Genomic DNA, 14386 nt, shown 5'->3' with positions numbered 1-14386 from the left:
ACTGTGATGACGGGCGGAATTTTGTCTTGTATCCGTAGTTTGGATGGTGCCTCCATTTCGAGACGAAGTTTTTCAGATAATTGCGCAGTCTACACTGAGCCAGGTCTTTCATGACACGGCGCCATTCGCCTATGTTGGTTACCCTGCATGAAAGCAGTCTTCCGGCCTGGGGACCGTATTTTATTGGTTCCATGGGATACAAAGCGAATGAAACATCAGACACGATTATACAGACATTGTTTTCGCGCGTCTACTGGGCTAAGACCGATTAGCTGCCCGGTCATCTCGCCATAGAATTGCTCTCGGGCAGGTGGCGTCTGGGTGATGCATAAAAGGAAGGGCGTTCGGCGGAATGGGATAATTGCACACTGACTGATTTTCTACAAGAAAAGTTTTCCGAGGCGCATGGGTCTCGTTGTAATAGGTCGAAAATATTTTTTCAGTTGGGCATTTTAAACACCAATGCTACCCTGCTTTATTCCGGACAAGCGTGCCGAACAACCGCTTTAACAGCTATCCAGGATACATTGTGCTGGATGACAGAGGTGCCCCGAATTTCAGAAGACCTCTATTTGCACAAGCACTTGGCCGCGAAGTGATGCGAACCACAACTTGTAATTGCAGCCAGTTGTTCTACCACGACCAAACATGATTATCCAATGCTGTCCCTACATTCGATCGACGATGATATCGTGGTATCACCTCGCCTTAGGAACAGTGAACTGCCTTATCCGAAATGCCACTTTTTACTAACATGTTATGTAACTTCGGCTTCAGACTACTCCCAGCGTCCCAGGCACGCTCTTTCAGACATTCGATTTCGAGCATGTACTCTCCGCGAGCACAGTTTAGATCGTCTTTCAACATTTCTGGGGTGACGTCGTCTGGTTGCTTGATGTCCATGTAATGCGCGGCGGCGGGTGTGCCGATTGGGATCAGGTCTGGCATGTTGGTTATGGGTACCGTAGGCTCTGGCTCAGTCAACTCGAGCTTGGTGCATTCGATTTCGTGTGTGAACGTGTACTGTATCGGATGCACCATGTGTTTGATGTTCGATATTGGTAGCAGCAGTCGAAGGCGGGAAGACACGGCACGGTCGCGGTCCTCCAGCTTGTTCCGCAAATCTTCATTTCTGGACATGAATTGTTATTTTTATGACGCACCAGTCTCTATCATACCAATAACTAACCGCGCTGCCTCACCATCGAGCATTTGTTAAAATATTCTGGAAACGAAGAGGAAGACCAGATGAGAGACTATGGTTTTATTCTTGGTGCTGCTGGCGCTCATTATTAGACACTACTGACTTTACCGAATCCAACCCCGAATACAGTATTTTAAACAAAGGATATTCAGCAAAAAGCCTTGAGATGTTACTGTGTTGTCGAGTCAACTTGGCACCTTTTTTTACAGTAAGTCGTATCCGCTTAGCGTAGAACTCACTGTAAGAAAAGGTGCCAAGTTGACTCGACAACACAGTAACTTAGATATTTTTAAAATAGATGTCAGCAATTTGCTCGATTCTAGCCGCTTCAAAGTGTTACTGAAAGGAGCGTGTGTCGGCGATTGTGCTAGTGGGTTATTTAAAAAAGTAAAACGTGATCTCCAGCCTATCGCTTTCCCGACCGTTGTTAAATCCCTATCTTTCAAAAAAGCTGCTGGCTAAAAAGCGAGGTATCGCATTTGAGCGGGCGTTAGCGCAAATTGCGACAAATTGCGACAAATTTGAATTTTAATTATTAGTTATGGAAAAGATCGCCGTTCGCGACCGATTTAAATTTTATTTATTAATTATGAAAAAATCGCTAATTGCGACAATGTTGAATTTAAGTATTAATAATGGAAAAGATCGCTAATAAGCGACATTGAATTATTTTTCAAATAAAAGATCGCTATCGCTGGAGCCTGGATGCGACAGTAATTATAGTTTCGAAAAGATCGCTAACACGCGACAATAACTCTGTTCATGAAAAGATCGCTAATGAGCGACAATTACTAATTTAAAAATTTCTCAAATGCGGCAATCCTTTATGAAAAGATCGCTAAATGCGACAATTAATTACGAATTTCTATTATTAAAAAATAGCGCGGAATGCGACATTTTCAAACGGCGTTAAGCAAAATATGACATTTGAACCAATAACGGAGCTGTTAACACCATCATCGAACTACAGTTACTTAATGTGAGCACTTCAAAGTGCCCAACGTAAATTAATTAAACCATGTTGTGTAATTTTTTTGTGTACAATACTTGAAAATACAATTATTTCGAGATTTAACATCTAGCTATTTCGTAATAGTAAAGTTGGAACGAACACTATTATGAGCACAAGATTAGCAAATCACCCGATCAACGAACAAGTATCCCCGGAGGCAAGAACATTTGCGGTTAACCGCACACATTTCTACAAAAGACTACATACGGATAACAACGAGCACCATTCCATATACGACATACAACCCGTTTTCTATGCTACCTGCGATAAAGATGTTTTACACTGGATATTGCGGTCTACGTTCCCCATATAGCGGATACACGTTTCCCAGTTCCCCAACTACAGCACAACGACGAATATTTCCATGCCTTATATTATTGCTGCACGGATACCCAGGGTATTCCGTGCAGCAGGAACACATTCAGCGATTCTTCGTTCCGATACACACACCGCCCTGTGGGGAACCAACGGACCGACGTTTCTGTTTCCCCTTTCTGCTAGCGAGCTAACATAACCGCGAACACAATGACGGTCATAACTGCCCGAACACATGCGCTTTCAACAGGACAATCATAATCTAGTCGGAGAACCGGAACGCTGGCGATCACAAGCATCCGTTTGCTCATGTGGATGCCAGTGGGCCGTATCGGCACTTCATCAGCAGGATAATAACACGCGGTATCAATATTTGTAGGAAAACTCGTCGGCAGGACACCAGGAGCGGGAAATGTCTCATCTTGCGCACGTGCATTTCCTTGCAGGTACCGTATTTACACGATATTCAAGACATAGAAATCCCCAGGACTGCCAGCGCTAGCTGTCCGTTTCTTTGAGATCAATGGAGCCGACGCCTAGTGCGAACGGTCCAGGGGATTTCTTTCCTTCAATATAGTGTAAATACTGTATGCAGTCTCCTGGCGTGTCGTATGAAAGCCCTTAACAACGTCGGCAGCTTTTCCGCACGACGTTTTCCGCTTGCCCCGTTGCTCAGCCTCCCGCATCTTCTGCACGTCAATGTCAGCGTTGTGTATAGCACTTTTGAAACTGCACCATGGGCGGGAACCAATGTCGCTTCACTGTCCACTATTTCCGCCGGCGTGCAACTCCGGAACGGTTGACATAACAGTATATTAACAGTCTTAACAGTTTAACAGTCTTAACAGTATAAAATAATAGTCTTAACAGTATAAAATTCTGGTTGACAAGCGGCTGCGAATTATGACATTGATGGGAATGGGAACCGGCACCGTCACTGTCACCGAGCTAAGAACGGAGTAAGACGATTATCCAACCATCTAGTGATAGGCCAACACAGGCAAATCCATTTACATCGCTCAAATACGCGCCCCAAGTCGCAGATCACGGAAACACGAGCAAAAATTAACTTCGCGGCTGTAAAATGTTTCACTGCCGGAAGACCATGATCAAGTTTTCTGTTTTCTTCAACGCACAAATGTCGTATTGGGCTTTTTTTGCCCGTTTCGATCGAAATACCTTGATCGAATACATTGTTTCAATCGAATTTTCATGGTTTCGTGAAGAATCATTCTTTCCGTTGTTAGCATGCTTGGATCTGTTGTTCGAACATCGTTCGCTGCCTTCCGCTCCCACGAATAGAGCTAAATCGGGCTTGTAGGCGTAAACTTTATCGCACTTCACACAACAGAGGGCAGCCGTCTCGGCCCGTCGATTAATGTGTGAGTCAACAATTTGGGAGGGGAGTCAAAGATCAATGATCACACTTATTTGCACGTGGATTTACCATGTGGCTTGTATTATCAGTGGTTAGATGACCACGTTTTGCTCTACTCGAAGCATACACTTTAAAGATTTGCAATTTTTTCGTTTTACTTGTCTTCCCTTAGACGAAATTATCGTTTAATTTATGCGCAGGTGTTGTTAAATAGGCTGCAAAACTGGGAGTAAACCTTTTTTACTCTTTTACAGCGTACAGTGTTAGTTAAACGCAAGCTTGTGTCAAAAGAGCGGCGGTTTTCGTGTTTTTTCTCCAAAAATGCCATCAAATCAGTTCAAGGCATGAATAATGTCATAACGGCCATCACGGCAGTTCAAAGCATGACAAATGTCGCAGTTTTGAACCAGATTATTCCATGAAAATGGCGTGAAACTAGCATCAATTAGTAATATAAAGTACTGTTTGCAACTTAGCCGGTAACAAAAGAATTGCAAATAAGAAGCGATTGCCATTGCTGTATTCAGGCAGCATTTTGGATTTCTACACACTGTTCGGGCAAACGCATCCCTAAAGAATTTTGTTTTTCTTTTAATTGCGTATGCGCAATGCGTAAATGCGCCCATTGTACGCACACAATCGGGCAGAATAAGTACGCGTGTAAATATATATATGGTGCACAAGCAGATAAAAAGAGCAAAAAAAAACAAGAACCAGTCCTACAAGGTGCTGAAGACATTCACCGTTATAACCGAGACCGGATGAGCCGAACGTATCCCAGCACGCGGAAGCAACAGCTTATGGTAGCAGGCACCCGCCTAGACAGAGCAGGTGCTTTTCCCGTTATTGGTGACACCAGTCCGTATGTTTAGCATGACAACGGAGAAATATCCGCCGCTTTTCAATCAACAGTGTATATGCAAGAAAGGTATTTGTATAATAAGCGTGTTTCTGAATTGATAACTTCCGGTTTCTCCCTGTAATCTGTGTTCCAGTATAAGGTAGACACATAATTCTGGCGCGAAACCTTGTGTGACATGATGAAGCAAGGTATGGAAGAATTGGCAGCAAATCTTACTTCGAACTTACGATACACAACGGATGCGTGGATTACCTGGGCGATCATACCTAAGTTCTAACAATATTCCGTGGGAGTTGATTCCGTATCAATTGAGGTAAACAGTGGTAGAATCAGTACATCGGCGGTGCTGCCAAAGGGCATTCTACACGCTTAAGTCCGCTTGCATGTACAGTTTTACGGGTTTTTTAAAGCATGCTAGACTCCTTCTTTTCGTCTAAGTTTTTTTTAATTACAAAAATGGTGGATTCTAAAGATTTGGAACCTACGTATACACATTATCGTCGTGACTATCAGGACGAGGTCGTCCTTTTCAATTCGAAAATGGTGGACGTGAATAAGCGCATTGAGACGTTCTTTGGCTATGTAAATCTGTTCCCTGGTCAGGACATCTACCAGATCGCTAAGGCAGGGTTCTATCACCGCCGCGCTGGCCGGCTGTATTGTTTTACTTGCGGTTTGGGAGTTGAAGACTTCCTACCTTTTGAGGATATCAGTGTGCAATGTGCAAGATATAATTACACGTGTGAGCATCTAAATACTGTAGTCAGCAAAAAATTTATAAAGAACGTGCTGGATATTCAAGAGCAGCTAAGCGGATGGTTACTGTGTCGTTGGAATCGGAGAGTTCTGAATTTCAACTGCGGTTGCGATGACTTTGAGGATCAGGTTGATAGGCCGCATTCTCATTCCGATATGGAACTGAACAATCTGCCGGATGTCAGTGAAGCGAAACCCGTTGATGGTGTGGATATCTGTCTCCCGTATCCTTAATCATACTTTTCCTATGGGTAGAGGTGAATATGGCAGAAGTATGTTGAAAGTTATCTAGCGCGGAGTTTGTGATACATATTTTAAACTTGCTTCATTTTTGTTTTGCTTGCAGTCAATAATATTTAACTGATCGCACACGATGGATTTTCCCGAACTGAAGTACCAGTTTCAGGACGGCAACGTCAAGTGCTATGGGATCACTAGCAAATCTTCATTATTGTTTGATACAATCGGTAACACTGTTCTTCTTGCCCGCAGCCCCGCTTCTGACGGACTCAATACTGCCCGGCAGAAAGGTATTATACTGGACTTACCTGCCATTAATAATCTATTCCTGTTGCTGAACGAAGGCTAAAATTGCTGAAATTTGCTAAAATTCGATTCGGTTTGGACGCTGCGTGCATTGGACAATCGCCGAAGTACGCCCACATAAAGATGCTAACGATACGGTCATCGATATTAAACTGGCTTACCACGCCTCTTTTGGACGTACGATCTCTATCTCGTTTGAGGGAGTCTTAATCATGCTGGGTTACCGGAATTTCGGAGCGTGTGTGAACTGCTTAGCCACCTTATTCCTAAACCGTAAAAACTTGCATGAATACATTAGTCTTATTATTATTATTCTGTAAATTTGTTTGAAAAAAAAGTATGAAAATTTAGACAAGAAAAACGAAAAAAAAGGGGGCGTCGCCCCAAATCTGCAATATTCTTAGCTTGGCTGCGGTCAAGCTGAAAGTACTGTGGTTTTGGGTAGCGCTCTAAATCAGGAAAGTTACAGATTACAGTAAGAGGCGTATCCCTATTTTAATTCGGCTTAGAGTGCGCGGAAATTCCCAATTTTATTTCGTGGCAGAGGTGAACGGCAAAATGCATATAAAAACAGTATGAAGGAAAAGGTCTGAAATCCGTATCAGCTCATTTTCGCTTTTGCATGATTCTTAATTCAGACTGCTAGGAAAAAGATTCACCATATTAAAACTGTTGTTGTCTTTAACTGCAAGTTTGATCTTCAGAAAATTGCATCCTCCGCTAAGTGTACATCGGTGAAGGAATTTAAAGCGCTTAACCTTACGTCTTATGATGGGAGCTATTGTCAGGTTTTCAGTTCGGGCAAAGCGATCATAACGGTGGCACTTCTGAGAAGAAAGTTCGCACACTGTTGAAACGATACCGATTCCGAATTCCGAAAGAAGCTGAGCGAATAAATATCGGTGCATACTCCATTTTCTTCCAGCAGACTATTGCTCGTTGTTGTAGAGGTTCGTTTCTGTCTGTGACTATAATCCTAAATATCTGTGATCTGCGCACGAGTTGAAATAGCGGGTTTGGTAAAGGCGGCAGAGTGATTAATTTTTCCGGATATTTTCCGTATTTGTTACAACACAGCGATACATTTCGTTTTCCAAACAAATAATATGCATTGCAGCAGTCACATTGTGTCCATTGCAAATCTGTCCTGTATTTTCGAAGAATGTGTTCTCTGCTTTCCAGAACCTGCAATATTTGAATTTGTCATCCCTCTTTCTGTCGGATGGCTTTTAATTTCTTACGCCGCAGGAAGTTTTCTTTGCTGAATAAGTTCTTCCTTTTAGCCATTATAATTTGATTAACAGCATGACGGCTGTTAAAGCTCGATAGGTTTGAACTGAGTTATCGAGTTTATTATAAGGGTACTAATGCCTTTTTAAATTTTATTTTATTAGATCTAAGCAACTGCGATGGCTATTGTTTCAAGGTCACATTGAAATTTCTACCGGAGCCAGCTTCACCGGTAGCGGCATGACTAATACGCTAGAATTCATTTTTGTTGAAAATTAAAATCACGTGACACAGTTTCTGAAAATGTTGAATCTGTTACATAACCGGATTACTCATGTAGTAATGTAACCTATGGTCATATATGTTTTTCCCTATGGTCATGTACCTATGGTCATGTGTGCGTTTATTCTATGGTCATAGTCCATGTTTTTGCCTTTCTCATGCCCTTGTGAGCCAGATGTACTGACAATGAGTGATTGTCTGATATTAGGTCGTTTCCCTGGATGTCCTGTTATTTCCGGCTTAGGCCGTTATATAAGCTCATGTTTACTTGTTATTTGTTAGTTCTTAGCTGAGTATTATTAAAGTGGCTAAAACCCGATATTCATTACGCCTTACGGATAGTGTAAGCGTATCATTTGGTGCCGAAAGCAGTTTGAATACCGTGACCGTTAGTACGGTGGTTTCGTGGGCGTAGTCTTATGTCAGTAAAGGGGGAGACTGACCCCCTGGGCAACCTATTTTCGGACGACGAGGATAAACCGATTGTGGACGAATTGCGCCTGTGGAGACTACGATGGCGAAGCCGGACGTATCAGGTGGACGGCAGGCTCCGGCATTCTCTGTGAATGCCCGGGAGTTGGCGGACGTGATGGGATCGCTTGCGGTAGCGACGGACGTGCGACCGCCGGTGTTCACCGGGAAAGCCGGTGAGAATGTTGCGCAGTGGGTTCGCAGGTTCCGGACGGTGGCGCAGGCGTTGGAGTGGGACGATGCGAAGCAGCTGACGCAAGTCCCCGTGTACTTGACTGGCCATGCGGGTCAGTGGTACAACACCGTGTCGGAGGACGGGACAAAGCCCTACACGACGTGGAAGGCCTTCAGGGACGCCCTCCTGGCACGCTTCCAGACTGAAGATTGGAAGTTGCAACTGAAGCTGAAGATTTCTCAGCGTAAGTTACAGAAGAACGAATCCGTTGAAGATTATTACAATGACATGGTTGACCTATGTTATGAATACGATTCCAAAATGGATGACCTGGACGTCCTCCTGAAGCTGCGGAACGGACTTTACCCGGAGATCGACAAGATGTTAGTCACCTCCGCAGCCAAGACGCCTCAAGGATTCTTCGCGGACCTGCAGAAGGCGGCGCAGTCCTTACGGAGGGAGGAGCAAGCCAACCAACGACAGCAGGCGGCGGATCAGCGTGCCAACAACCATTTCCGTCGAAGTGGCGGTAAGCCAGAATTTCATTCTAAGTTAACCGCTGCTGATTCCAACCACAGCGACGCATCGAGACCGGCACGAACCGGAAACGCATTAACCACACCACGTAAAGATAAGTCCTGCTGGAACTGCGGATCAACGGAACATTTGCTTCGGGATTGTCCGAAGCGGGCTAAAGATGCCAAGGGAGCTGCGCCGAGGGCGGGACTCCGGATGATGCGCGGAAGCGCATTGGACCGTACAGGCAGGGACGACCCGACATGGGAGGCGGCAGCCACGCTGGCCGCTATGTCCGGGGCGGATGCCGGCTGTGCGGCGTATGGGGCAACGTCGTGTGGGTATGTGTACCGTATGCTAGACGGATACCCGGTTGCGTTGTCAGCAGGTACGTGTCCTGGTTGTATTGAATGCACGCCATTCCGAAGCCGACCTTTGGACACTACTGCGGCGCATGAGCTGCGCGTGTATCAGGCCGAGGTGGAGGACGAAGTGCAGTCAACCGACGAGTCCGATACGATCAGCATTTATGCCGACTCGGTGTGTGAAACGCGTAATCGGCGTGGATCAGCTGACAGCACCGCTTCAGTGAATGGAGATGCACGGCATGCAAGCACGCAAACGGACGCCGGCTTACACACGGTCAGTACAGTTAGCGTCGGTGTGCAAGCTAATAATTTATTGTAAGTCAAAGTGGAAGATGAAGACGAATTGATCGGTGTGGGTGTCAAGTTTCATTGCGATAAAGAGTTGCGACCGCTTCGCGACGGTGACTTTTTACCGTATAAGTATGAGATTGGCAAGGACTCCTTCGGCTTGTGGGAAAAGATTCCACGAAAGCGTCCTCTCTACACAATGATGCGTACGCCTGGAGATGGGGGCGAAGGCCGTCACGCTGTGCTCGGAACGCACATGTGTGTTGATGTGACCTTGAACGGACAGGCTGCACGTGCCCTGGTGGACACTGGTGCCAACCTCTCCGTTGTAAACCGGGGTTTCCTGGAGAGGAAGCTGGATGTCATGCCGGATCCACTGATGATGCCTGTGGAACTGGGTGACGGGAGTACGATCCGTACAACGGGTAAGATCGTACTCGATGTTGCGGTAGCAAACCAGAGAGCTGCCGGTGGCTTTTTGTGTTTTTGACAATGTCAGCAACGAGGATACGAGTGCGTACTGGGATGCAACTTCCTGCGCCAACCCGGATGGCTGGTGGATGTGTGCAATGCGGCGCTCTTGTACGTGGGACAGGATGGTACCACGGTCACGCATGGGGATGTGGTGACACGGTGGTGACGGATACCTGCGGCCACCCGGGATGCGGTCATGATGCCGGCGGCGGCCCTGTGCGCCTGGATGACCGCGGATCAGGGATCCATGCTGACGACGCCACGAGTGAATCAGCTTATGAAGTATGGCGATCCGGATGTACCGGAGGATGAGCTGGCGATGTGGGAGTACGATTGGCCACGCCGTCCCGTTTCGGATTTTGACATTGGAGACGCTGATACGACCGACGGGGTGAGTCGGATAACTAAGTTGATTGAGAAGTACGGTGACCTTTTTCATACTGAGGGCCGTAAGATGGGTCAGGCTAAGGTAGAGCCGTTCCGTATTGACCTGATGCCGGGTACGAAGCCGAAGTTTCGGAATCAGTACCGGTATGCACCGCCGGAAGTCGAGAGATTAACCGGCAAATTAGCGCTATGATTGACAAGGGGTGATTAGACCGTCCCGCAGTGACTGTTCTAGTCCGATTGTCTTAGCGCGGAAGGATCATGGGCGTAGCTGGCGCCTGTGCAATGACGTCAAGGGTGTTAACAGTATAACGATTTCTGATAAGTACCCTCTGCCGCGTGTGGACGATTGTTTGCAGGCGTTGTCTGGCAAACGGTATATCTCCACGTTGGACTTGGTATCCGGTTACTGGCAGATGCCATTAGCGGAGAGTCGAAGCCGTTGACAGCCTTCCAGTCGCCAATGGGGTTCTACGAGTACGAGGTACTGTGCTTTGGGCTCAAGAACGCTCCATCGTACTTCCAGCGTACCATGACAACAATCGTGGGGACCTCATCGTGCGGGGCGTCGTGGCGGTCTACCTGGATGATGTGATCATCGCGACGTTTACGTTGGAGGAGCATGAAGAAGTATTGGAGGCGCTGTTTTCTCGATGTCGGGAGATCGAGTTAATGTTCAAACCGGAGAAGTGTCACTTTCTAAAAGCGACAGTCAACGTACTGGGATTTACGGTGACGCGGGAAGGCGTGGTGGCCGACCCTGAAAAGGTACGTGCCATTACCGATTTCCCGGTTCCCGCAAATCTTAAAGCCGTGCGTGCGTTTCTCGGTTTAACCGGTTATTACCGGCGTTTCATCAAAGACTATGCGGCGCTGGCCTGTCCGCTGTACGAGCTGACGAAGAAGGACGTGCCGTTCGTCTGGGAGCAGCTGCAGGAAGGGGCATTCGAGGCGTTGAAGAACCGTCTCGTCTCGTCGCCGGTGCTTGGACACTTTGACGTATCGCGACCGGTGGAGATCCACCCGGAAGCCAGTGGATACGCCATCGGAGTGGTCATTCTGCAGCAGGATGCGGACGGTGTCTTGCGTGTGCTGGCTTATGGGAGCCGCCGCTTGAACGCCGCGGAGCGGAACTACAGCACCACGGAGCGGGAGTGTTTGGGAATCGTCTGGACCGCAGATAAGTTTCGTTACTATCTGTTAGGTCGGGTTGTGACGGTCATCACTGACCACCATAGTTTGTGTTGGTTGGTGAACATTCAGTCTCCCAGTGGTCGCTTGGTCCGTTGGGCACTTCGACTCCAAGAGTTCGACCTGGTGATTTGACACAAGAGCGGAGCGAAGCATGCCGATGGAGACTGTCTGTCTCGGTACCCACCGGCTACGGAAACCGGTGTGCTGGCGGTGATGGCGGTACGTGAGGAGACGGGCCCCACCACGCAAGCAATGTTGGATGCACAGTCCAATGACCCTTGGATTCAGGAGGTGATGGAGCAGATGGACTCCGTCAAGAGCGTTCAGAAGGTGTACGCCGTAACGGACGGGTTGCTCTATCGCGAGTGGAAGAGTCAAGGTGAAAAACATTTACTGCTAGCCGTTCCGAAAACGTTACGTTTTGAGGTACTGGCGTTCTGCCACGATGACCCGATGGGAGGACATCTCGGTTTTGCCCGGACCTGGGACCGAGTGCGGAAGCGGTTCTTCTGGCCTCAAGCCATCAACTTTACGGAGCAGTATGTGGCGTCTTGTGCACCGTGCCAGGCGCGGAACCGGTTAACGACGAAGGCGGCCGGACCGATCCAGTCGTTCTGTCCGGAGCGGCCGTTCGAGATGTTAGCCATGGATTTTCTGGAACCGTTGCCCAGATCCAAGCGTGGAAACCAATATATATTGGTAGTGACTGACCTTTTCACTAAATATGTATTGGCAGGCGCATTTCCGGTGCAGAGTGCGATGACAGTGGCGAAATTCTTGGTTTTTGAAGTGTTTGTGCAGCATTCGTTTCCCTTGAGGATCTTGAGCGATCAGGGGACACCGTTTGTCAATCAGCTGACAAGCGACCTTTACAAGGTACTGGAAGTGAAGCGCGTTACGACGAGCGGATATATGCCACAAACCAACGGCTCGTGCGAAAGGTACAATCAGACGCTGGCGCATATGATGTCGAATTTCATAGACGCTGAGCAGCGCACCTGGGACGAGGTGCTGCCGTTCGTGGTGTTCGCGACTAACACCAGTAAGCACGACACGACGAAAGAATCGCCGTTCAAGCTGCTGTACGGAAGGGAGCCGACGCTGCCGGTCGACATCGCCTTTCCAACGGTGGCGGATGCGTTCGTGTATGATGTCGGAGAGCGGATGGAGGCGCTTCATGCAAGGCGAATGCGCGCATTGAGGGGAAGCAGAACTACCTCTACGCCCACGACGATCACCCGGAAGTGACGTACAAAGACGGGGATTACGTTTTGGTGTTCAACCCTGCCGGAAAGCGCGGTAAGGCGACCAAGTTACTGAGTCGTTTTATGGGCCCTACCGAGTGCTTAGGCAAACGTCGCCCGTGAATTACGAAGTGGAAACTTGCGGGATCCGGAAGCGAAGGAACGTTTTCGTTACCAACGTGTCAAAGATGAAGTTGTTCAAGGATCGCAACGAGATGTTCGTTGACTCCGAGGATGAGGACGGCGAAGGATGGATTCCTGTCGCGCGTCCCAAGCAACCGGTGGACCACGACGAGGTCACAGACGCGGTAGCGGAAGGGGAGCCGTCTACCACCCGGATGGGTGCCCCTGAAATTACGGCCCCTGTGGTGCCAGTGGTACAGGTCCCTGTGGTGACTGAGGTAGTGACCACGGCGGAGGCGGAGATGTGCGCGCCGGTGACTCGGGAAAACTCGGAAACGGAACAGCGGCGTTCGGGTCGTGAGCGCAGGGCACCGGACCGGTATGACCCATGCTCTTACAAGCACTTTTACGGCTTGCTGCTGTTGGTGTTGTTGTTTATGCCCTTAGTCGCAGCACTGGAGGTGGCTGTCTGCGACTGCTCTTCACCACGACATGTCGGTGTCGTCAGTTTTGAGCGCTACGAGCAATGCCGGAGCAACATGTCGTCCGTCAAGTTCACCCCGGTCAAGTATGACATCTATACAGAAGATAAAGCCCGGACCGTGTTCAAAGGCTTCAGCTGTCGGGCCTGGGAGGAGACCTTGCACATCGAGGAAGGATTTCTGGGCTGGAGGGACACGACGAAGTCCTCCAAGGAGAAGCCGTTAGCAGCGGGAGATTGTTGGGTCATGGCTAACACGTTCAAATGCGGTGTGAATTCAATGGTGAAGCGTGGTAGTGTTTGGTCTTTTTACAGCCGAGCCGAAGGGCGAAGGGGGCCTGGTACTCTACGAAGACGTACACTACATACAACTGTGAGCTCGAGGAGTTGACCTTGGAGCAGGAGTGCAAAACGTGCCCAATTATGAGTATCGTCGGTGAGGTAGCGACGGATCGCACCGTAGGCTACGCGATTCTGGCACACCGGACCGTGGTATGGAACGACATTTCGCAAACGCAGAGACCGTGCGAGACGGCTCGGCTGACCAGGCGAGTCGGTCAATTGTATAACGATACAAACGGTGTGATGAGAATCCGCGATACTGCGCGGCAAATGGATTTTGTTCTAGGCGCATTGGCGCGCTTGTGCGGACAGACCGGAACAAAGGCATTCCGTGTTGTCGGTGAAACGAGTATGCTGCTGGTGGTACTGACGCGTGCGGAGAAGATCCTGTTCCAGGATTTCAACTACACCGCCGGAGGCAGTGCCTCGGGAGGGGGAGGAAAAGATTCTGCATTTAGAGGCAAAAGGAACTTGCTGGGATTCGCGGGTGGGACACATCCCGGATTTCCGTCGGGATCGTCGCGCACCATAATGCCGTTGCCCGTGACAGTGGCTACTACAACTGTCGGAAGAAAGACGCCGGAGGCGGAAGGCGCAACCACTGAACTCCCGATGACGCTACAACAGTATCTACCTGAGCATCTACAATGGATTATGGACTCGGTGGTGGAGCAGGAGAACCACATTGCAGAAGCTGTTAACGCCGTCGACTGTCGGTTAAGTAGACTTAAAATCGAA

Source organism: Paramacrobiotus metropolitanus, unplaced genomic scaffold (genome assembly GCF_019649055.1).
Source record: "Paramacrobiotus metropolitanus isolate TYO unplaced genomic scaffold, Prichtersi_v1.0 Parri_scaffold0000090, whole genome shotgun sequence".
In the NCBI taxonomy this organism is placed as follows: Eukaryota; Metazoa; Tardigrada; class Eutardigrada; order Parachela; family Macrobiotidae; genus Paramacrobiotus; species Paramacrobiotus metropolitanus.
Note: the sequence above shows the minus strand (reverse complement) of the source record.